This window comes from Saccopteryx leptura, chromosome 1 (assembly GCF_036850995.1).
Source record: "Saccopteryx leptura isolate mSacLep1 chromosome 1, mSacLep1_pri_phased_curated, whole genome shotgun sequence".
Classification (NCBI taxonomy): domain Eukaryota; kingdom Metazoa; phylum Chordata; class Mammalia; order Chiroptera; family Emballonuridae; genus Saccopteryx; species Saccopteryx leptura.
Genome location: NC_089503.1, coordinates 78,437,747 through 78,459,389, shown reverse-complemented (window position 1 = coordinate 78,459,389; position 21,643 = coordinate 78,437,747). Strand labels below are relative to the sequence as shown.

The 21,643-nt window shown below is 45.5% G+C and overlaps 1 pseudogene; it reads left to right on the top strand.

Moving 5' to 3' along the window:
- Positions 1–18,218: 18,218 nt before the first annotated feature.
- Positions 18,219–20,937, top strand: LOC136388920 (elongation factor 1-alpha, oocyte form-like; annotated as a pseudogene).
- The last annotated feature ends 706 nt before the right edge of the window (positions 20,938–21,643 follow it).

The window sequence follows — 21,643 nt, the reverse complement described above, 5'->3', positions numbered from 1 at the left end:
GAGTACTAAGTAGGTCCCCAAAGAACTAAGGGGATAGCCTTAAGTTCCAGGGACAAAAACAAAGTTGTTTGAAATCTTATGTCTCATTATAAAGACTCACGTGCATTCCAATCAGAGGCGGATTTAACGGCGGTGCACTGAGCGCGAGCCCTGGGCCCCAAATTCTGAAGGGCCCTGCAAAACCCCAACTTTACACTTTTTTCTAATGAGACCAAGTTTGGTTTCATATGTGCAATTTTAACATTAATAGTACAAACTATTTTTTATTTATTTAAAAGTATGGTTAACATGTATTTTTATTTTCCCTGTCTCTCTCTCTCTCTTTTTTTAAGAGGCCTAATATTTTCTTCTGCACCAAGGGCCTCAACCAACCTCAATCCACCTCTAATTTCAATGCACTATTATATTATGCTTAACATAAAACTGATATTTTTACCCAAATCTCTGAATAAAATAAATTCTGTAGGGATATGCCATCTTTATGCAGAGCATCCCCAGGCTCAAGAGTGACGAGCATAAATAACATGGGGCCTACCTGGGTCCAGGCTCGGCTGATTCCAATCCTGGCTCTCCTATTTCCCGTCTGTGTAATGCTGGTATATTGACTAATCTGAAACACAGTTTTCTCACCTGTAAAAACAATGTGAAGCTCTGAGCCCTGGAGAAAGCCAGAACCACTGAGAATGGTGATGGTACTGTGGTTTGCCGGTTACCAAGCATGTCTGTGTGTTACCTTATTTTGATAGAGCACCTGGATGTAGAGGGACAAAAAGACATAAAGCTCAGCTGATGCCCAGCTCTGCCACAGAGTGACTCTGTGCTCTTGGGCAAGTGACCTGACCTTTGAGAGTAACAATGTGCCGGGCTTCTGGGATCCCTAAATGTAATATGTCTGTGAGGTGGGCATTCCACTGTAAGTGGCAAGTCTCCTGGCGCCTGCAGTCAGCTGCAGTGCGTGGTGAGCACATCAGGTCTGCTCGCCAGACAGACTGGCTCAGCTCTTAGTAACTGGGGGGCCTTGGGCAAATTACTTAACATCTTTGTGCCTCAGTTTCCTCATATATCAAAGCAGGATAAAAATACTACCCTCTCAGAGGGCTCTGAGGACAAACTGAGTTAGTATAAGACACGCTCACAATAGTGGTTGACTCATAGAATCTTAAAAATTCCAGGAGGTATCCGTGTGTAGTCATCTGGCTATACTACTGCCCTCTTCAGGTGGGGAAGCAGAGGCTCCGAGAGGTTCTTCTTCATCAGTATGACTTCTCTTTCCCAAGTGGAAGAGGAAAGATTTGAACCCAGATGCTGATTCAAGAGCCAGCAGTCTTTTCAATATACCCCAACAGGGCCTCCTGGAAGTTGGGGCTGCCCAGGGCTATGCTGTACACATGAAACGAATACAAAATAACATTGAATATAATCTGTAATTGGAAAACTAAAATGTAAAGTTCTTTTAATTTGAAAATTTGCATATGAAAATTAATTAATTAATTAATTATAAAATTGAAAACCTTCCTTGATCTCACACCTCCCTCTAGATACTTTCTTCATCTCCCTCTTCCCCTCTGCAGTCACTTTTCTCCAGGGTTGTCCAAACTCACGGCACTCCATATGTTCACCTCTCGCCTGCCCCACCCTCGTTACACAGTCCACACAGCCGTCACCCACATCACCAACAAATAACCTCTATGACAATCCATTGGTTAAAGTCAAGACCGACAATGCTTCAGACACCGTGCCAGGCACTGGGAATACACCGAAAACAACAACGATCTCTGTCCTCATGCGGCTTACCAGCTACCAAACATACAGGAATTCAAAAGTTTGGTCTTTATTTTACTTCATCTTCGATAGAAGCCAATCACTCACTTATATTTTAAAATCATTTGTCCTGGGCATTATTTTTCTTAAATGACTGATACATCTGAGCTTTATTTGTAAACTTATTGTCCTCCTCCCTAACTTTTAAAGTTTTTATTGATTTGTTTACTTATTTTTTTCTTTAAAAGACTTTTACTAAAGATCAGGTATGTGTCAAGAACTCTTCTAGGTGTTGGGAAATAGCAATAAAAAAATAGAAAGATAAAAATTTCTATACTTGCAAAGCTTACAGTTTAGTGGGAAGGTGGATAGAACATACTAGGTGTGAGTGGGGGTTAAACAGGGTGTTCAGAGTTACCTCACTAAGAAGAAGTCATGGAACTATGGAGCCACACCACGCAATATCGGAGGAAAATGTATTCCAGGCAGAGGGAGCATGCATTGCAAATGCCTGGATGCAGAATGAGAGGGGAAGAGTTAGCAATAAGGTCAGCTAGGAAGAACGGTGCCTGTCTGACTGCAGAGCTGATGTGCTCCCGACACACTGTAGCAGCCTCCGGCCATTAAGGGACTTACCCCTTACAGAGGTGTGCCTACCTTACAGACACAAGGGGTGGATGGGTTAAGGAGTAAGTGTGCTGAATTGTGAAGAGCCTTGCGCTCCATCATAAAGACTGGCTTTCATTCTGAATAAGCTGAAGCTGCTGGAGGGTTTTGTGCTAAAGAAAGATGTGATCCGATGTGTGCTCTGATCACTCTAAGTGCCTTATGGGGGACTTGTGTGATGGTGGCTGAGACCAGGGGTCTGGTGATGGGGGACCAAACACTCATGGAATCCGACACTGTGACTCTCCCCAAGGCCCAGACAACTCTGGCCTTTCTCCCTAGTGAGAGAGAGCCCTGAAGCGAGGCCACTTAGGTGACCTTATCGTCTCCACAGCTCCAATTACCTTCAGGTGGCTGACAGGTCCAGCCAGAAATCTTCTCTGAGCCCCCGCTCAGCTTCTCCCTCTGACTTTCTCACACTTACCTCACCCTAAACTGTGGCAAAGAGACCTTTTAAAAATGCAAATTTCATCAGCTCATATCCACGCTTAAAGTCCTTAAGTGTCTTCCCACTGCTCCTGGGTAAATCCTTACTAAACGAAATGTCTACCATACCCTGACGTATCTGACGCCTTCCTACGTCTCATCCCCAGTGTCCGCCAGGCCCTCTCCATCTCTCTACGCACTTCGGGGTCTTTGCTCATGATGGCTCTTCTTCCCGGAAGACTCTCGCACACCCTCCTTACCTTCCACACCCTCCAGGTCCCAGCTCGTGTAGCTTTCCAAGGACAGCCCTCCCCAAGCCTGACTTGAGGTCAGAGAGCTCTCTCCACATGCCCACAACACTTTGGAATTCCTCTTTCACGACATCATCACAATTGGAGTGAATTATTTGCTGAAGGAGCAATTTAATGGGTGTCTATATGTGTCATACCATGTCTTCTCACCGTGGTCACTCTAGTGGCAGGGACAGTTGGAGCAAGGTGGTACTGCCCCAGGCAAGGTGGTCCAGGCCTGACTCCTGCTCCTGCCCTCCTCAAGAGGCAACTCTTCCTACAGGGTAAGGAGTCTACAAGGCCAAGGGGAGTTTCCTATCTAAGGTTATGTCTTCTTCTTTATCTATCTACTATCTATCTATCTATCTTCTATCTATCTATCTATCTATCTATCTATCTATCTATCTATCTATCTATCTATCTATTTTTACTGATTGATTTTAGAAAGACAGAGTATTTATTTGTTATTCCACTTTAGTTGTGCATTCATTGGTTGCTTCCTGCACACGCCCTGATGGGGGATTGAACCCACAACCTTGGCACTTTGAGGCAATGCTCTAACCATTGAGCGACTGACCAAGGGCAATGTTCTCTTTCTCGATACCTAGAATACCTTTCTCCTCCTCCAAAGTCTCAGGACCCACTTCCATTGCCTGTATTCACACCTTACCCAGGTCTAGCCTCACATGGGTGGATGATACCATCAGGGTGAGTACCCCTGCTCCTGAGACATGCTCACAGAGTGGTTGATGGCTGAGGTGGGTGAGCTGTAGCTGCACCTGGGACATGTAAGCTAGAGCATCCACACACCAGTGTGCAAGGACACACTGTTACCTTGATTTATAATTGTTAAACATTTAGATGCATGCTATGTGGATCTCTGTTCTGTAGCCCAGAGCTTGATAAATAAATGTATAGATTTTATCCCTGGATCTCAGCATTTGCGACATGGAGTGACTGGACAAAAAACATATATGAATGGGTCAGGCACATCAACCCCCTCAATGGAGAACACATTTTATTTCAGGTGAAGATTCAGCTGCCAAGTGAATAGTCTGCCTATGAAGGGTGACGTTTTCTCAGGACAGCTCTTCCCTGGATGCTTCCATTCTATAATTCAGGGACAAGCATAAGTAACCATACCAGCTAATATCTATTGGGTGCTTATATTAGGACACTGTTTTAAGCCCTTTATATGGGTTAATTAATCTAATATTCATGATCCTAGATACTGGTATCTACAGATAAGTACTGATATCATCCTCATTTTACAGATGAGGGAACTGAGACTCAGAAAAATTAAATGACTTGCCTAGGCCCTGGCCGTTTGGCCCAGTGGATAGAGTGTTGGCCTGGCATGTGGACATTCCGTGTTTCATGCCCGGTCAGGGCACACAGGAGAAGTGGCCATCTGCTTTTATTCCCCTCTCTTTCCTCCTCTCTCCTTCTTCCTCTCTCATAGCCAGTGGTTCGATTGGTCCAACTATTGGCCTCAAACACTGAGGATAGCTTGGTTGATTCAAGCATCTATTCCAGACAAGGGCTGCTGGGTGGACCCCAGATTGGGGCGCATGCAGGAGTCTGTCTCACTATCTCCCCTCCTCTCACTTTAAAAAAAGAATGACTTGCCCAAGATCACACAACCGGTAAGTAGCAAAGCTAGAGTTACATTCCCAGGCAGAATGTGCTCTGTATGATGTGTTATGGTGTGTGCAGAAGCCCAAGGTCTCGTGGGCCTCCCCTCAGTTATCAGTCCTTGAGATTACCTAATGTTCCTGTGTCTAAGTTCTACTTTCAGGCCCCTCCTATAGACTTATAGGAATGCAGACATAAGAAAAGGAGCATCTCATGTTAAAGAAAATGTTAAAGAAAATTATTGGATTTTCATTTATTAATTATAGCATTAAGGAGCCTGGATGGGAAAATAAATCACAGCTCCTTAAAGGTGAATTTTTCACATGGTCTAAACTTTAATTAAGAAGAATATTGACTTTCTGCAGATGCTCTAGTTTCACCTGGGTAGATTTCCACTGTTAGAATGGAAAAGCCCAAATCCCAAAGTGAAAGTAAAGAATCTCTTCCTTCTCTCAGGCCACAGTAAGACCTGCAGCGATGATCCCAGGACGCCCAGGTGCAGTGTCAGCCAGGCCAGGGCTGAAGACGGTGGGGGCTAGGGTGGGGGAAGGAGAAGGAAGAACTGGGCAACGACTCAAGGTTTTGGAGCCCCCTTCCCCCCCCCCCCCCAGTATTATGTCCTGAGCTCCATATCAGCTTGACCTTTGACCTCCCCTGGGACCATTCAGAAGCCACTGGAGGAATACAGGGTACTCTCAGGTGGTGTCAATGTTAGTTAATCAACAATTTAGATAAATATTTTTGTGGGAGAAAAGGTTTTTATTTCAGTGTACTATAGGAAAACTGATGTTCTTCTCTGCATCATTATTCATAACAGCAAAAACTGGGAAACACCTTCTGAATTCTGTAACTGGCGCTCGAGTAAGGTCAATTCTCTTTTCCTCTTCAACTCTTTTTTTTTTATTTATTTATTCATTTTTAGAGAGGAGAGAGAGAGGAAGAGAGAGAAACAGAGAGAGAGAAGGAGGGAGGAAGGAGCTGGAAGCATCAACTCCCATATGTGCCTTGACCAGGCAAGCCCAGGGTTTCGAACCGGCAACCTCAGCATTTCCAGGTCGACGCTTTATCCACTGCGCCACCACAGGTCAGGCTCCTCTTCAACTCTTATCCTGATCTCCCACTTTCAAATTTGCACATCTGTATTTCACAGGGTTGTTAACAAGTATGAAATGAGATAAAAATATTTATATGCTCAACTCAATGGCTATTTACTCATAATCATGATTTATTGAAATGATGTAATGTAAAAGTTTCTGACATATGGTGAATATTTAACACATTTGCTAAAGCAAAACAAAACAAGAAACACTTGAAAAATAGCTAAACTTACAAGGACAATCCTTCCCTTCCAGGCTCCCATGGCTGTGTCCCAAGCTGGAGTCATGGAAATAAACCAGACTGAAAACTTGGGATATTCCCAATGATTTCAAAGCAGGTAACAAAATACAGGCTTTGGCATCAGTTTTCCTAAAATACAAACAACACAAAGTTCTCAGAACAGTAACTTCCAGTTCTTAAAGAAATTGCCTGCATTCTTGAATGTCATTCAGAAGTCATATTTATTTGTCCTGTACCAGCAAACACATCAAATTTTCCACTCTTAGTTGTCTCATGACTGAATCTGACCTACTCCTTGGGACAGTCACCTGGCCTTTTCCCCTCTGCGTGGCCTCCCACCCTGTTGCACAGATGGGGATGGTTCCCTTCCCTTGTTGTCATGTAGCCTCCTTTTTTTTTTTTTTTTTTTTTTTTTACAGATACAGAGAGAGAGTCAGAGAGAGGGATAGACAGGGACAGACAGACAGGAACGGAGAGATGAGAAGCATCAATCATTAGTTTTTCGTTGCGCATGCGACACCTTAGTTGTTCATTGATTGCTTCCTCATATGTGCCTTGACCGCGGGCCTTCAGTAGACCGAGTAACCCCTTGCTTGAGCCAGCGACCTTGGGTCCAAGCTGGTGAGCTTTTGCTCAAACCATATGAGCCCGCACTCAAGCTGGTGATGTCGGGGTTTCGAACCTGGGTCCTCCACATCCCAGTCCAACGCTCTATCCATTGCACCACCGCCTGGTCAGGCATGTAGCCTCCTTCTATAGGTCACACGGGACTGGGTGTAGGAAGCCTGGAAGTAGGCTCTAGCCTTGCCCTGACCCTGTTTTACCAATTGGCCTTCAGCAAGTCAGCGGCTTCTCTGAGCGTCTGTATCTTCATCTGCAAAACAGCGATGCCAGATGGTCTGCCTTACCTTTAATGGTGTGGTTGTTATGTTTGAGAGCCTGGTAGACTGGTTCCTTGTTCCTGAAACCTTTACTGAACCTCCCACCCCGTCTCCCCAGTTTACACTCCTTCCTAGCACTCCCCAAGCTGTGTTCATCTCTCTATTTTAAAGCACTCTGGATGCTATGTTTGGTGTCATCTTTTTTCCCTGCCTCCCTGGGCCTCAGGCTCCTTAGTGCGTGGAGAGAGTGGGGCTCAAAAATGTTTGATGAGTGGACACGAGAAAGCCCAACACTCTAAATCAAGTGAACTTACCTATAAAAGTCCAGCTATTTCAGGCTTTATGGGCCTGTTGAAACTATTCCACTCTGCTATGTTCCAATTAAACCTCATTTATGGACACTGAAATTTGAATTTCATCTGATTTGCACACCCATAAAATATCACTCTTCCTTTGATTTTTTTCTTTCTACCCATTTCAAAATGTAAAAGAACATTTATATATATACAGGCCAGACTTGAAAGCTGCATTCATTTGATCAGTTCTGTGCCATAAGCTGAAAAAGTTATTGGAGAAAAAAGGACTGTTGATGTTTTGAAAGTTGACCTTGTGACCTTCACTTCAAGCACAAGGGATCTTTTAAACATTCTTTTGCTTAGAGTCCCAGCCTATTTATTATGATTGAAACTAGCCAATGTTCTCTCAAAGGCCAAGGTAAAATGCCACCTTTACCCTAAGGACCTGGGAGTAGCAAAAGGCATTTGCATCACAGTAGGAAAGCACTATTCCCACGGGATTCCGTATCTCAGTAGCCTCAGTGGAAAAAGGGTCTGTCAGGGTGCCCAGCTCACAGGGCTGTAGTGGAGGAAATGAAGCAATCCATGAAAAGAGCTCAAAATGGTGTCAAGAAGGTCAACGTTCTTTTTTCTTATTTTATTCTCACTTTACCGTTAAGCAAGTCGTTGGTGTGGCAACGGTAGCGATGACCTTTGCAGTTTACACAGTCAGGCTCTCGCTTTGTTCAGCTATTGTCAAAAACAGTCAGAAGCATGAGTCCTTCATCTTCCTGATCTGGAGCCAGGACGCTGTGTGGTGCGGGGGACTCGGCTCTGCCTGTGGATATGTGGCTCAGCTCGCGTGGACCCACTGGTCAGAGATAGGGCACTGTTTTGTGCTCTAACAGCGTGCCAAACAAATGACAGCAATAGCTTTACTCAAAAGACTTTGTTCTCATGTTTACAGGATCAATAAAAAGCCAAATGGGGTCATTAAAATGTTCCAGATATAGTTATGCTACATTCTGCAGGGAAAATGGTGTGCTCTAGGTATTATTCAGGAATCTGGGGATACAAGAAGTTTCAAAACATCTCTTGTGATTGTTAAGTGCCAAAGAGAAACAGGAGTGTGATTTGTTCACTTATGAGATTTATGACCACCATGGAGGCTACTTTTCTGTGCTCTAAACCAGTATTTTCCAAAACGTATTTCTCGGGACATTAGTTCCATGAATAGTTCATAGTGTGCCTCTAAAAAAGGATTCCCTAAATATATGTGGTGAATCTAAGATGAGCTTTTTCCCTCTAAACCAGGGATCCCGTAGGACATAAACTGTGGACGGCTCTGTCCCCACCGCTCATGAGGCTGCTGCTTTATCCATGCTAATGAAGGCTCAGTTCTCCTGAGATTACATTTTTATTAGCTCCTCGGGCACTTAAAATGTACAGATTATTGCTCAATTGGGGTTACTTCTCCAGAACATTAACCTCACCAATTACTAGTGAATTTCCTTATTATTTCTTCTTTTTCAGTTTCCTTTTCTGAGCCTTAGAAATATAGAGTTCGTCTAAATGTTGACAGCAGCAACTCACTTGACTAAGCTCCGCTCGCAGTCCTCCTGTTTCCTTCCTCCTGTTCCTGCCAAATCCTTGAACTTCCGGAATTCACCGAATGTTGTGACTTTGACTTTTCCTACTTCATGACAATCCCCTCTCTCCCCCTCGTTCTCTGCATGGCGGGTAATGATGTGTATGGATCTTGTTAAAATGTTACCTCATTCATTCATTCATTCATTCATTCATTCAGTTAAGTGTTAAACTCTGAGGACCTGTTATGAGCTGGGCATTGCTGTTGGATCTGATTGAAAGGATCAGTGAATAAATGGATTTTCTCATTCCTGGGAGTTGGGAAGATCTGTTTAATAATGCATGGCTAGGTATGGTTGTCTTTTCAGGAGAAAATTGCTCTATAAATCAGGAAACTATTATAATATTTACATGTTGGTCTCATGAAAAATGATATAAGCGGTTTTCACTATAATATGAATCTTGGTAATTTGCATTTATATAGCACATTATTGGCACAACAGCTTCACCCCTTTGAGTAGCTTCACTTAAATTGGTTTTGTTTTAATTATCTCTCACACGGCAGCTATAAAATGACTGTAAAACAATTTGTAAGTATGTGTATTATATGTAAATGCTAAATAACAGTTAAATTATAAACACTATGTGGAATCTGACGTTTTTCAGGATAATATTTTGGTTGTTCATCTCTGAAGTCCTGTCAACTCTGGAACAGTAACATCTGGAATAGGACAGATGTGTGGCTGGGGAGATAAGGGTGAGGAGTGTGCTTGCCTTAGGAGCATCCCAGAGGAAGAAGAATTGTAACTCTCTAAAATTTTTCTGTGTCTCACTATCTCTTATAGATCAAATGAAATTATTTCTAAAGAAAACCAAGGTACTCATAAAACATGTATGTATTCATAAACTGATAGCTTGCATTCAGGTGAATATAAGGTGCTTTAAATAGTAACTAATAAATGGGCACAATAGACATCTGAGCACTTCATCTGATCCTTCATTAATGGACTCTGTGCAAATCACTGTGAATGGCATCTTGGAAACAGCACTGAATGAGTATGTCATGATCCCTGAGCATCCATCAGACAAAGGAAGCACCTGGTAACATTTACATAATCACTTTTCTCCTCCAGTGCTCTGGGAATAATGTCTATTTTTGCCTGCACTGCGGAGTTAAGTTTAGAGCTCTCAATCTTCTCTTACTTTCAGTATCGTTGCCCTGTGGATCCCTCACGGAGCCTACCAATTCACTTCCAACTTATCTCATTCTTCTAAGGACTGGTAGAGGGAGAGGGCAGGGATGGTATCAGATCTGTTCTATAGGTGAAGACCCTACAATTCAGAGAGTATCAATAGCTTATACAAAGTCACACAGTGACACACCAGAGGCAAAACCTGAATTTAAGGTGTCTAGAATCAAGGAAGGGAAGGGTGCTCTCAAATATGAGATATCTACAATATGATTTCCCCTACATCACACGCTTCACAATGAAAACAAGTTAGAATTGAACACATGTACTTTTCCATTGCTACCTGAATGGATGACTGATTGAATAAGTGAATAGATGAACATGAAATTCTATGCTGATATCTTTTACTGACTTCTCAAATACTTGCTGTCTTTTTTTTTTTTTTTTTGTATTTTTCTGAAGCTGGAAACGGGGAGAGACAGTCAGACAGACTCCCGCATGCGCCCGACCGGGATCCACCCGGCACGCCCACCAGGGGCGAAGCTCTGCCCACCAGGGGGCGATGCTCTGCCCCTCCGGGGCGTCGCTCTGCCACGACCAGAGCCACTCTAGCGCCTGGGACAGAGGCCAAGGAGCCATCCCCAGCGCCCAGGCCACCTTTGCTCCAATGGAGCCTTGGCTGCGGAAGGGGAAGAGAGAGACAGAGAGGAAGGAGGGGGTGGGGGTGGAGAAGCAAATGGGCGCTTCTCCTATGTGCCCTGGCCGGGAATCGAACCCGGGTCCCCCACACGCCAGGCCGATGCTCTACCGCTGAGCCAACCAGCCAGGGCCTACTTGCTGTCTTTAAAAAGAAGTCCCTTAGGACACTGAATTTTAACTGTGTCTTTATCATCTCTCTTCTTACTACCAACTTTATCACCACCTCATTCTGCTTCCTTCTCCATCCCTGCTGAACCACAGAGGAAAAGAATCCCTCCTCTGCTCCAGTTCTTCCCCTGAGATACTTCTTTGAGAAGATTCTCAAGTTAGAAGTGGGGCAGCTTTGATCATCATTTCCGTCTGTGCCCTCCCCCACCTCTGAGGTTCAGACTCAACTTACTTTTGGATTTATACTCTTATCTGGACTATGATCCTAAGTTAGTAGAGATGGGGAATCTCAAAATTAATTGCTATCTTGGTAGAAACATATGCTATCTTGACAGCACTGGGGAAGGAGATAACTATGTAAATATTACCTGGAGATTCCTTTGTTGGATGGATGCTCAGTAGAAGCACATGTGGTCAAATCAATGAGCAGGATCTATTGTTCTGTGATCCCACTGCCTATGTATTGCCATGGCCTACTGTGTGTGGGTGTAAGTGTGCAACCCAAATCTGGCCTGAGGTTTCCTAGAGGTATAGATCCTTCCTGCATGGTTCCTGGCACATAAATGTTTACAGATTCAGATCAGATTGAATCAGACTTGCCTGAGCCTCAGACTCCATGTCTAAGATGAAGGATCTGCACTGGAGTGATGCCTAGGGGAGGGACTTCTAAACAGGAGATACGTGCTGGCTGGGATAAGGATGTCATTTTTAGAAAGGAACATATCTTGATTAAAATTCCAAGTCCAAGCCCTGGCCGGTTGGCTCAGTGGTAGAGCATCGGCATGGCGTGCGGAAGTCCCGGGTTCGATTCCTGGCCAGGGCACACAGGAGAGGCGCCTATCTGCTTCTCCACCCCTCCCCCTCTCCTTCCTCTCTGTCTCTCTCTTCCCCTCCCGCAGCCAAGGCTCCATTGGAGCAAAGATGGCCCGGGCGCTGGGAATGGCTCCTTGGCCTCTGCCCCAGGCGCTGGAGTGGCTCTGGTCGCAGCAGAGCGACGCCCCGGAGGGGCAGAGCATCGCCCCCTGGTGGGCAGAGCGTCGCCCCCTGGTGGGCGTGCCGGGTGGACCCCGGTCGGGCGCATGCGGGAGTCTGTCTGACTGTCTCTCCCCGTTTCCAGCTTCAGAAAAATACAAAAAAAAAAAAAAATTCCAAGTCCACTGCCTCCATACTAGTTGTGTGGTTTAGACAACTCATTTTACTTCTCTGAGCTATCTGTAAATAAAGGTAAAAGTGTCCACCCAGAGCACTGAGGTGGGGACTCATGAACAGAAGGTGCTCAGGAAATATTTGTTGAATGAATAATGCTCAAATAGATCAGAGGCACTGCTTTCCACTTTAATGGGTTTTTCCTAGAACTTCCCACACCACCATTTCTTTCTAAAATTATCAAGCTTTGGAACATAAAGAAAAGGACCCTCTCCCTTTGTTCTCATTCCCCACCACAGCAAGGGTGGAAATTAGTGCAGGAAGTCACTAATTTAAAGTCACTGGAATATTAAGTCCTTTGCCTCCTCCTGTGCTTTCACGCCAGCTCCCTGGTGCGCGGCGGGTGAGCCCGTCTTTGCTTCCCACCTTACGCTGTTGCCTCCGTGGGAGCAGGCCTGGTGGTCTGTTCATGCTCCAACACAGCCCCCTGCAAGGCATTTTCTAAGTATGTGTTGCAGAGAAATAACTCCTTCCTACTTCAATTTGATTTTTTATTTCTGCAGGACTGTACACTAGGTATCTCCTGATGCAGGTGATAGATCAGACCCTGAGAAAGTTGGCTTTCTCTACTCAGGAACACACTTGAACGTGGGCTGAACGAAGTCAAAATAATTCTCTAGCTGGAAAGAAAATCCATTTTATTAATTAGGATATGAGGAGCTTGGTTACTAAATGAAACTGGAGAAAGGGTCTTCCATATGTCCATCTCGACCTAACCACTTCTGGAAGGCATTCATAATCTAACCTAAAATAGGCTGAACAGAACGGTTTTACACCTCCCAAAACACAGATTGGCAGTGCAGTAACTTCGTCACTTTGTGTAAATTAGATCTATTGTCATGGGCCAACAAAACCAGACTGCTGTGGCTCTTCTGATTTCTTGGGATTGGGTGTTGAACATTTATCATTAAAGTTCCCCATCACTAACTCTAGTTTACTTCATTTTGTGCATTTCTTCTCGAATATACTGGTGTTATTGTGCAGATTCAGTCTATGTTGAGATGAGTTCTATGTCCTGAATGTTGGATCAAGTGTAGGAATCTCAGATCTCTGCTCACTAACTATAGAGACCAAGGGACTTTGGTAAAGTTATCTAAATAGATAAATTAATTTATAGATGTATTTAGTTCTTATGCTAACATTAGTGACATCATCTAGTCCTTCAGTCACTGATCCTCCAAGTTTGGTTTTCTCTACAAAGTCACCTCTCCTTGTATTAAGCAGTTGCCCAACAAGCAGGTTTTGATAATATAATTTCATTTATCAGTGACTTCTCATTGCCTTGTACCTGTTGTTCTAAATGATTTTATTTCATCCTAACTGTCTGAAGTCTGCATTATAGCCACTACAGAACCATTTCTGATTCTTTTTTTTTTTTTTTTTTTTTAGAAACAGAGACAGAGAGAGAGTCAGAGAGAGGGATAGATAGGGACAGACAGACAGGAATAGAAAGAGATGAGAAGCATCAATCATCAGTTTTTCATTGCAACCCCTTAGTTGTTCATTGATTGCTTTCTCATATGTGCCTTGACCATAGGGCTACAGCAGACCGAGTGACTCCTTGATCGAGCCAGCGACCTTGGGTCCAAGCTGGTGAGCTTTCTGCTCAAGCCAGATGAGCCATGCTCAAGCTGGCAACCTTGGGGTCTCGAACCTGGGTCCTCCACATCCCAGTCCGACGCTCTATCCACCGCGCCACTGCCTGATCAGGCCCATTTCTGATTCTTAACCATCCTGTTCCAGAAACTGTGAAGACTTTCATGAATGCTAAAGACCACTAATGAAATGATAGTGAATTGCCAGGTCCTTCAAATTTGTAAATATTGGGATATTTTCCTAGCAACAGCCAGTTATAAGAGGCAGGGGAAGTCAATCTATCATGAACACTTATCCTTCAGCTTATTTCAATGTCAGAAAACCTCTTAATTTTGATTATTCTTTTGGTTCTGAGTCAGGCAAGACCACAGAGATATTATATAAATGGATCAAATGGAAGATGTGTAATAATAATTCTTAATGGGAAGACAGTCTGGCTCAGAAGCAGCCTGGAAACCCGTTAGTTGGAGAGGTATCATCCTGTTTCTTCATTACTGTTTTCTGTGCCTTGAGAAAATTGTTTTGTGTGATGCGAGCACGTTATCGCTCAGTGCGTGGAGTCTGGCAATATGAGACAAGGAGAGAAAGAGAAGGAGTGTGCAGGAGAATCTCATTCAAGCTTCACCTTCAGCAAGAGATCAGTGTTATCTCAATTTTACAGATAAGGAAACTGAAGCTTAAAGATACACAGTTCATGTAGCTGGTCGGAAGTAGAGGCAGAATTTAGACTCAGGTCTACCTGATTCTGGAGTGAAATTGTCTTATGTATTTAGTTTGCCTTTGAACTATTTCAGAGAGGCTGAAATACCAAAGATGATAGCATAGTCTCAGGCTAAGATGGGCAATTTCAGACCCAGAGCAAAAAGTCACCAGCTCAACTGCACCAGTTGGGTGGGCCGCAGAGTCAGGAAGGGGTCTAAACTCTGACCTTTTCCAGTTCATGGCAGAGTCCTCAGGGTGCTGTATTGAGGGTCTGACCCTGACTGTGGGATGAGGGAGAAGACATTAAAACGTTATGCCCTCCCTCATCCTGATGGCATGTGCCTTTGTTAAAACCCGTGCTACTTTCCCCTCTCTGACCCTCTCTTCTCCGTATGTCAAATATGTCTCAACTGCACTGCCTGAGGACTTGTCCCCTCCTCCAGAACTTCTGCAGTGGCCTCCTAAGGAGCACCCTGCCTCTACTCCTTCTCCCCAAGCTCATCACCACTTAATGAACAGAGTAATTTCCCCCATGAGGGCAATAAAGACTAATCAAGAGATTTAAGCTGGATGATTACACAATTAAATTTACAGTTTAGAAAAATTAAACTCTGAGGAGTTAAAGTATAACAATATTCCCCTTCTAATCTCTTTAGTCACCATTTTCTCCCACCTGTTTGCTGCCCTTCAGGTAAATTGAGTGCAAGACAGTGCTCAGAGGTGTCCTCTGCCAGGCTCCCCTCTGGCCCCTGCAGGCCCTGAAATGCTCACTGCCTAGAAGACCCAATAAAGCTTCTCCATGAAGCTACCTTACCTCCCCACACACCTGAAGGAGCCTCACTCAAAACCCCCCTCCTTGCTCATTCATTACATTGAAATAAAGTTGACCCTCAAACAACACAGAAGTCAGGGGCACCAACTCCATACCCTCCAACCCATAGTCAAAATTCCCACATTAATTTTGAATCCTCAAAAACAGATCTAATAATAGCTTACTGTTAATCAGAAGCCTTATTGATAATATAAACAGTCAATAAAAATATATTTTGTGTACTATATTCTTACTATATTGGAAGCTTAGAGAAAAGAAAACATTATGAAGAAGAGACGAGGAAGAGAAAATACATTTACACTATGTATTGAAAAAAAGCCATATATATGTGGACTTGCAAAGTTTAGACCTGTGTCATTGAAAGGTTAACTGTAGTTTCTTTGTCTTCTGTCTCTCCTACCAGAGTGTGAACCCCTCAAAGACAGAGTTGTACCCCACTCCTATGTTTCCATCTACAGCTCCCAGAGCAGAGCCAAGCAGTGGTCATTCCCAGATGCTGCTGGAATAAACTGGTTAACAAATTGGCATCTTCTAGAAGGAGACATGATAAAAAAAAAATACTGATTCTTTGTGGTTCCTTAGATGTGAAGATGGAAATAGTGACGTAAGAATGGGAATTATGCTCTAGGACGTGAGCCTCAGGGAAACCAGGAGCCCTGAAAGTCCAGACTACTGGCCTCTCACCACTCTGGGCACAAGCAAGAGTTAAGGAGCAGAGTGGGAGGAAAAAGGAGCCTTTACTGTGTGTGTGATTGGACTGCGTGAATGACTTCCCCAGGGAAGAAGGAGGGACACTTGGCCTCAGAAAAAACTCCAAACAGCCACAGCCAGACTCAATGAAGTCCAAACAGATTTTCCCCCAAGTAATCACAGATTGCAAAACTAGACAAGCCTCAGCAGAAATTTGTCTCCTCAAGAACCTGAGAGCTTTACAGAAGAGAGGCCAGGACCACTCCCTAATTTGGGGTGCTCAACCTCTCACTGCAATGGGCACTGCTTTTCTCAATAAATGCAGAGTGAATGAGTAAATGAATGAATGATTAGCTACCAATCTGTACCTTAATCTTGGAGACTCACCTGCACAAAGTCTGGTACTAAGAAGAATTTATTCTATATTTTCTATATTTCTGTATTTTAAATTTTTTTTTTTTTGTATTTTTTTTTTTTTTCTGAAGCTGGAAACCGGGAGAGACAGTAAGACAGACTCCCGCATGCGCCCGACCGGGATCCACCCGGCACGCCCACCAGGGGCGACGCTCTGCCCACCAGGGGGTGATGCTCTGCCCCTCCGGGGCATTGCTCTGCCCTGACCAGAGCCACTCTAGCGCCTGGGACAGAGGCCAAGGAGCCATCCCCAGCGCCCGGGCCATCTTTGCTCCAATGGAGCCTTGGCTGCGGGAGGGGAAGAGAGAGACAGAGAGGAAGGAGGGGGGGGGTGGAGAAGCAAATGGGCGCTTCTCCTATGTGCCCTGGCTGGGAATCAAACCCGGGTCCCCCGCACGCCAGGCCGACGCTCTACCGCTGAGCCAACCGGCCAGGGCTATTTTAAAATTTTTATTTATTGATTTTTAGGGAGAGAAAGAGATAGAGACAGAAACATCAGCCAGTGATTTTTGTGTTTTAAATTTCCAGGTTTTCTTCCATCACCACTCAACACTCCCAGCAATTTAGTTAAACAAGTATTACTAAGCCTCACCCACCCGCCCTTCTTCCAAACACAGTCAGTCAAGGGAAGAGTCTGAGAACTTGTGCCTGTGGGGAGGGAGTAGGGCAGGGGTCCCCAAACTTTTTACACAGGGGGCCAGTTCACTGTCCCTCAGACCATTGGAGGGCCGGACTATAAAAAAAGAACTGTGAACAAATCCCTATGCACACTGCACACATCTTATTTTAAAGTAAAAAAAAAACAAAACAGGAACAAATACAATATTTAAAATAAAGAACAAGTAAATTTAAATCAACAAACTGACCAGTATTTCAATGGGAACTATGCTCCTCTCACTGACCATCAATGAAAGAGGTGCCCCTTCCGAAAGTGCGGCGGGGGCCGGATAAATGGCCTCAGGGGGCCGCATGCGGCCCGCGGGGCCGTAGTTTGGGGACCCCTGGAGTAGGGATTCCCAACCTGTAAGGGCTCTGGTCTTATATTTGGTTGGAAATGCAAGAAAGTGGGTCCAGTTCTGGGTTTATGAAAGCAGGAGGCCAGAAGTTCTGACTTCAACACTAAAGGACCAGAGAACTGTAAAAATGGTGTCATTCTTGAGACCCCTTTTATCAAAAAATTGGATATCAATTTAGCGGAGGCCAAATGACCTTGGCTTGGAAAGACTTAGATAAGAACAATTAAGGCATTCATTCAGAGCCAGGTGGGAGTTTGGCTCTGTTATATTTTGTCCTATAAATTGCTGTTGTATTTCCATCAAATACAATCAAAACAAAAAAAAATAAATTAAAAAAATATATATATGACTTCACAGCTGCTATGGCCCTTGCTAATCACTGGTTTAAGTTTGCTTCTTTTTTTTTTTTCAAGGTGAGGATTTCTAGGGAACAAGCTGCAAATACAGAACATCAGGGTCTCTGGTACTGGGAGAGATGTGTGTGTGGGGAGAGGTTGATGGAATGGGGACTAGCTGAGCCCCAAGTGTTCTAGGAAGGGGCTGTTCAGGAGAAAGAATGGGATAAGACTGCTTGGAAGTAAAACAAACAAACAAAAAGTCTGTTTGGAACTACCCAGTATGGCTCTCAGATTAGTCAATGTGGGGGTAGGAGGGTGAGGAGGAGAATAAGCAAGTCAGTCTGACTTTCCAGTTTACATCCACCATATCCTAGGCTGTGGGCTCAGCACTACAGTGGGCGGGGGGGCTGGAGGAGCAGAGTGGCGGGAACCAGGGGGAGGAGGCAGGGCTGGAACAGTTCACCCACCCCCATTGTCCCTTGCAGCAGTGACTAGAGAACCCACTGCCATGGGCAAAGAGAAGACCCATATCAATATTGTTGTCATTGGCCATGTGCACCACCACCGGGCGTCTCATCTACAAGCGTGGGGCATCAACAAGAGAACCATGGAGAAGTTCAAGAAGGAGGCAGTAGAGGTAAGACACTAGTTGTGTCCAAGAATGGCAGGGAGTGAGGAGGTGCCCTTGTGGATGGATGAGTGGGTCTGTTTGCAGGGTGCAGGGATGCACTCTGCAGGTCAATGGTGCTGCCGCTGAAGTTGGCCTGGTAGACCTGTTGGCCAGCCATCAATGCACTACACTCTGCACCCTTCCCCAGATGGATGAGGGTTCCTTAAAGTACGCCTGGTTGCTGGACAAATTGAAGACAGAGATAGTGTGGCATTGCCACCAATATCTCCCTGTGGAAGTTTGAGACCAACAAATACTTCACCATCATTGATGTCCCAGGTCACAGAGACTTCATCAAAAACATGAGCACAGGCAGGTCCCAGGTACAGCAGCAGTCCAGGCCACTGGAGTCTACCAAGGTGGGAGGGAGAGTTCCTGCTTTATTTCTGAGGCCTGGGGAAGGATGTTTTAGGCCTTGGAAGGGTTTTCTTCACCCATAATAAATAACAAGTTTGAAAGAATTAGAGGACAGAACTGAGAATCCCATCACTGCAATGAGGCTCAGAGATACTGTTGCCCCTTGGGACCAGGGTGAAGACCAAGTTGAATGACATCAGGCAGGTAGATCACTTGGTCCAGCAGGAAGAAACTGAAAGCTTAGCTTTGAGACTAGGTGGGAGTTTAACTAGGTTGTGGGACCCCTTGCTCGGCAGCCTGGTGTGGGGGTCGGAGAGGACGGAGAGTCCAGGTGGGCCATTTGTAAGTTTCTGGAGCTCGTCCTGCCCCTCATTTTGAGAACAAGGATGGGATCTGCACCTGCGCAAAGCTCAAGCTTCCTTCCCAGTCCTTTTGAAGCTCGCCTGTTTCTTGCCTCCTACGTGTTCCCACGTGGTGCAGGCCTACTGCGCAAGCTCATCATGGCCGGAGGCACCGGCGAGCTCCAGGCAAGCATCTCCAAAACCCAGCAGACTCGTGGGCATGCGCTGCTGGCCTCCACGCCGGACGTGGAGTAGCTCCTGGTGGTGGTGAATGTGATGGACTCAGCCGAGTCTGCCGACAGTGCTGCGCCCTCCCAGGAGATCTCCAAAGACGTGAGCGACTGTATCAAGATCAGCTGCAACCTGGCCGCTGTGGCCTTGCGTGGCCTTGTGCCCATCTTGGGCTGTGCAGTGACAACATCCTGGAGCCCAGCACCAATGTGAGTACCAAGTGGATCGGCTGGCATATGGACCCGGGGTGGGGACATTGGGAACCCGCCCCAGACTCACCTGGGCTCCACATACCCCTCTCCCCACAGATGCCGGGGTTCAGGGGTTGGAAGGTGGAGAGGTAGGAGGGACATGTCACTGGGGTGACTGCTGGAAGCTCTAGACTTCATCCTCCCTCCCACTCACCTGGTCACCAAGCCCTGAGGCTGCAACTGCAAGATGTGTGCAAGAGTGGAAGTGACTGAGGGCTGGGGGAATGGAAGGAAGGGCACATGGACTGAGGTGGGGACTGCTGACTCAATCTTCCCGAGTTAAGAATGAGCTGGGTTATCTGACTGCCAGGATTCCAATCTGGACTCGAAGCCATGGGTCTGAACTGGGATGAAGTGTAAAAGTGCCCAGAACTCCCCACCTAGTCAGTCCTTAGTTGCAATAGCCTGGGATCCGTTCGGTGCTGATATCAGTTCTGACTGGGTGGATATGGGACAACCCTGAGTGCCCCTTTGTAATTGGACAGGCATTGGCACTGTGCACATGGGCCAGATGGAGACTGGCTTCTTGAAACCTGAGATGGTGTTTATCTTTGCCCTCACCAAGGTCACCACAGAGGTCAAGTCCATGGAGATGCACGATAGGGTCCTGACTGGGACCCTGCCTGGGGACAACGTGGGCTTCACTATGAAGAATGTGTCTGTGAAGGACCTTGCTGTGGAAATGTGGGAGGAGACTGCAAGAATGACCCTCCTTCCCCATGGAGGCTGGCAGTTTTGTGGCCCAGGTAAGTGCCTAGGAAGTCAAGGTGCCTTAGAATTGCAGTGGTAGTGGAAATGCTTCTTGGGAACTAGCCCTGATTTGGTTTGAGGCTCCAGGTTGGTGACTACTTGGCCCCAGATTGCACACTGCACCCGTCTTTCCTGATCCCATGAGGCTACCCTGACAGTTAATTGTCTTAAACCACCCTGGGCAGACGCGTTGTTGTCCCAGTGCTGGGCTGCCGCATGTCCCCTGCATGTGTGCTGAACCGAGGGAAGATTGACCAGTGCTCAGGTAAGAAGCTGGAGGACGACCCCAAGCCCTGAAAACCAGCGACAAAGTCGTTGTACATACAGTCCCTAGCAAGGCCACGTGCAGGGAGACCTTGTCCAACTATCCACTTCTAGGTGAGTGAGGGATCATACCAGGTCTCGAGGGACGGCATCATCTCCTCTGTCATGGAGGCATGACAGGCTAAGCAGCATTTCCTTCAGTGCCACTTCCCAGGAATCTCATTCTTTGTTCCTCTTCCAGGCCATTTTGTCGTGCGGGATATGATAGGGACAATGACTATCGGACTCATCAAGGCAGTGGATAAGAAGTCATCCATCTATGGCAAAGTCACCATGTCACTGGCAAAGGTCATCAAAAAATGAAGCAAATCCTGTGAGGTTTCTTTAGCAATCTTCACTGTGAAGAGTTTTTTAAATGAAAATTACTTTCATTAAAAATTCTCTATTTTCTGAATAGGATTAATTAAGTTTAACTAACTAGCAGACCTGGGTTTTCCCAAGGGGGGAAGCTGAGGTCAGGGGGTATCCTGGATGTAGACTAACACTGAAAGCCCACACGCTTCAAAGAACTAAAGTCCTGGTTTGTGAAGATGGTCCAGGGTCCTCCAGCTCATTCGCATGTGCAGGGCTCCACCCCTCCTCTCTCCCATTTCCCTCTACAGCCTAACTCTCTTTGTTCCGTCTGTCCTCCTTAGGAGGAAGTGGAGTTTTTCTGGCTTGTGAAGGGTATCTCACTGCCTACGGGATAGTTTGTGTGTGCCTGGTCCCTGGCGCTGGGCGCTCTATCATCCAGGACCCTGAGAGAACAGTAAATGCGAAGATCACTCAGCTGAAAAAGTGGGGTCAGAACCCGAAACCGTTCCTTTGGATGCTTGGGTTAATGTGCCTGGAAGGTAAGGAGTGAATTGATGGAGTCAGCTGTAGACTTTGTTTCCTATTTTTTATTTATTTTTTCCATTAATGGATACAGCAGGAGAACTCCTCATGGGTCTCATGAAGCTAAATTCTCTGCTCATTCAGCTCATGCTGGAAGTCAGTTCCCCTATGGTGTCCTTTATGTCCATTCATC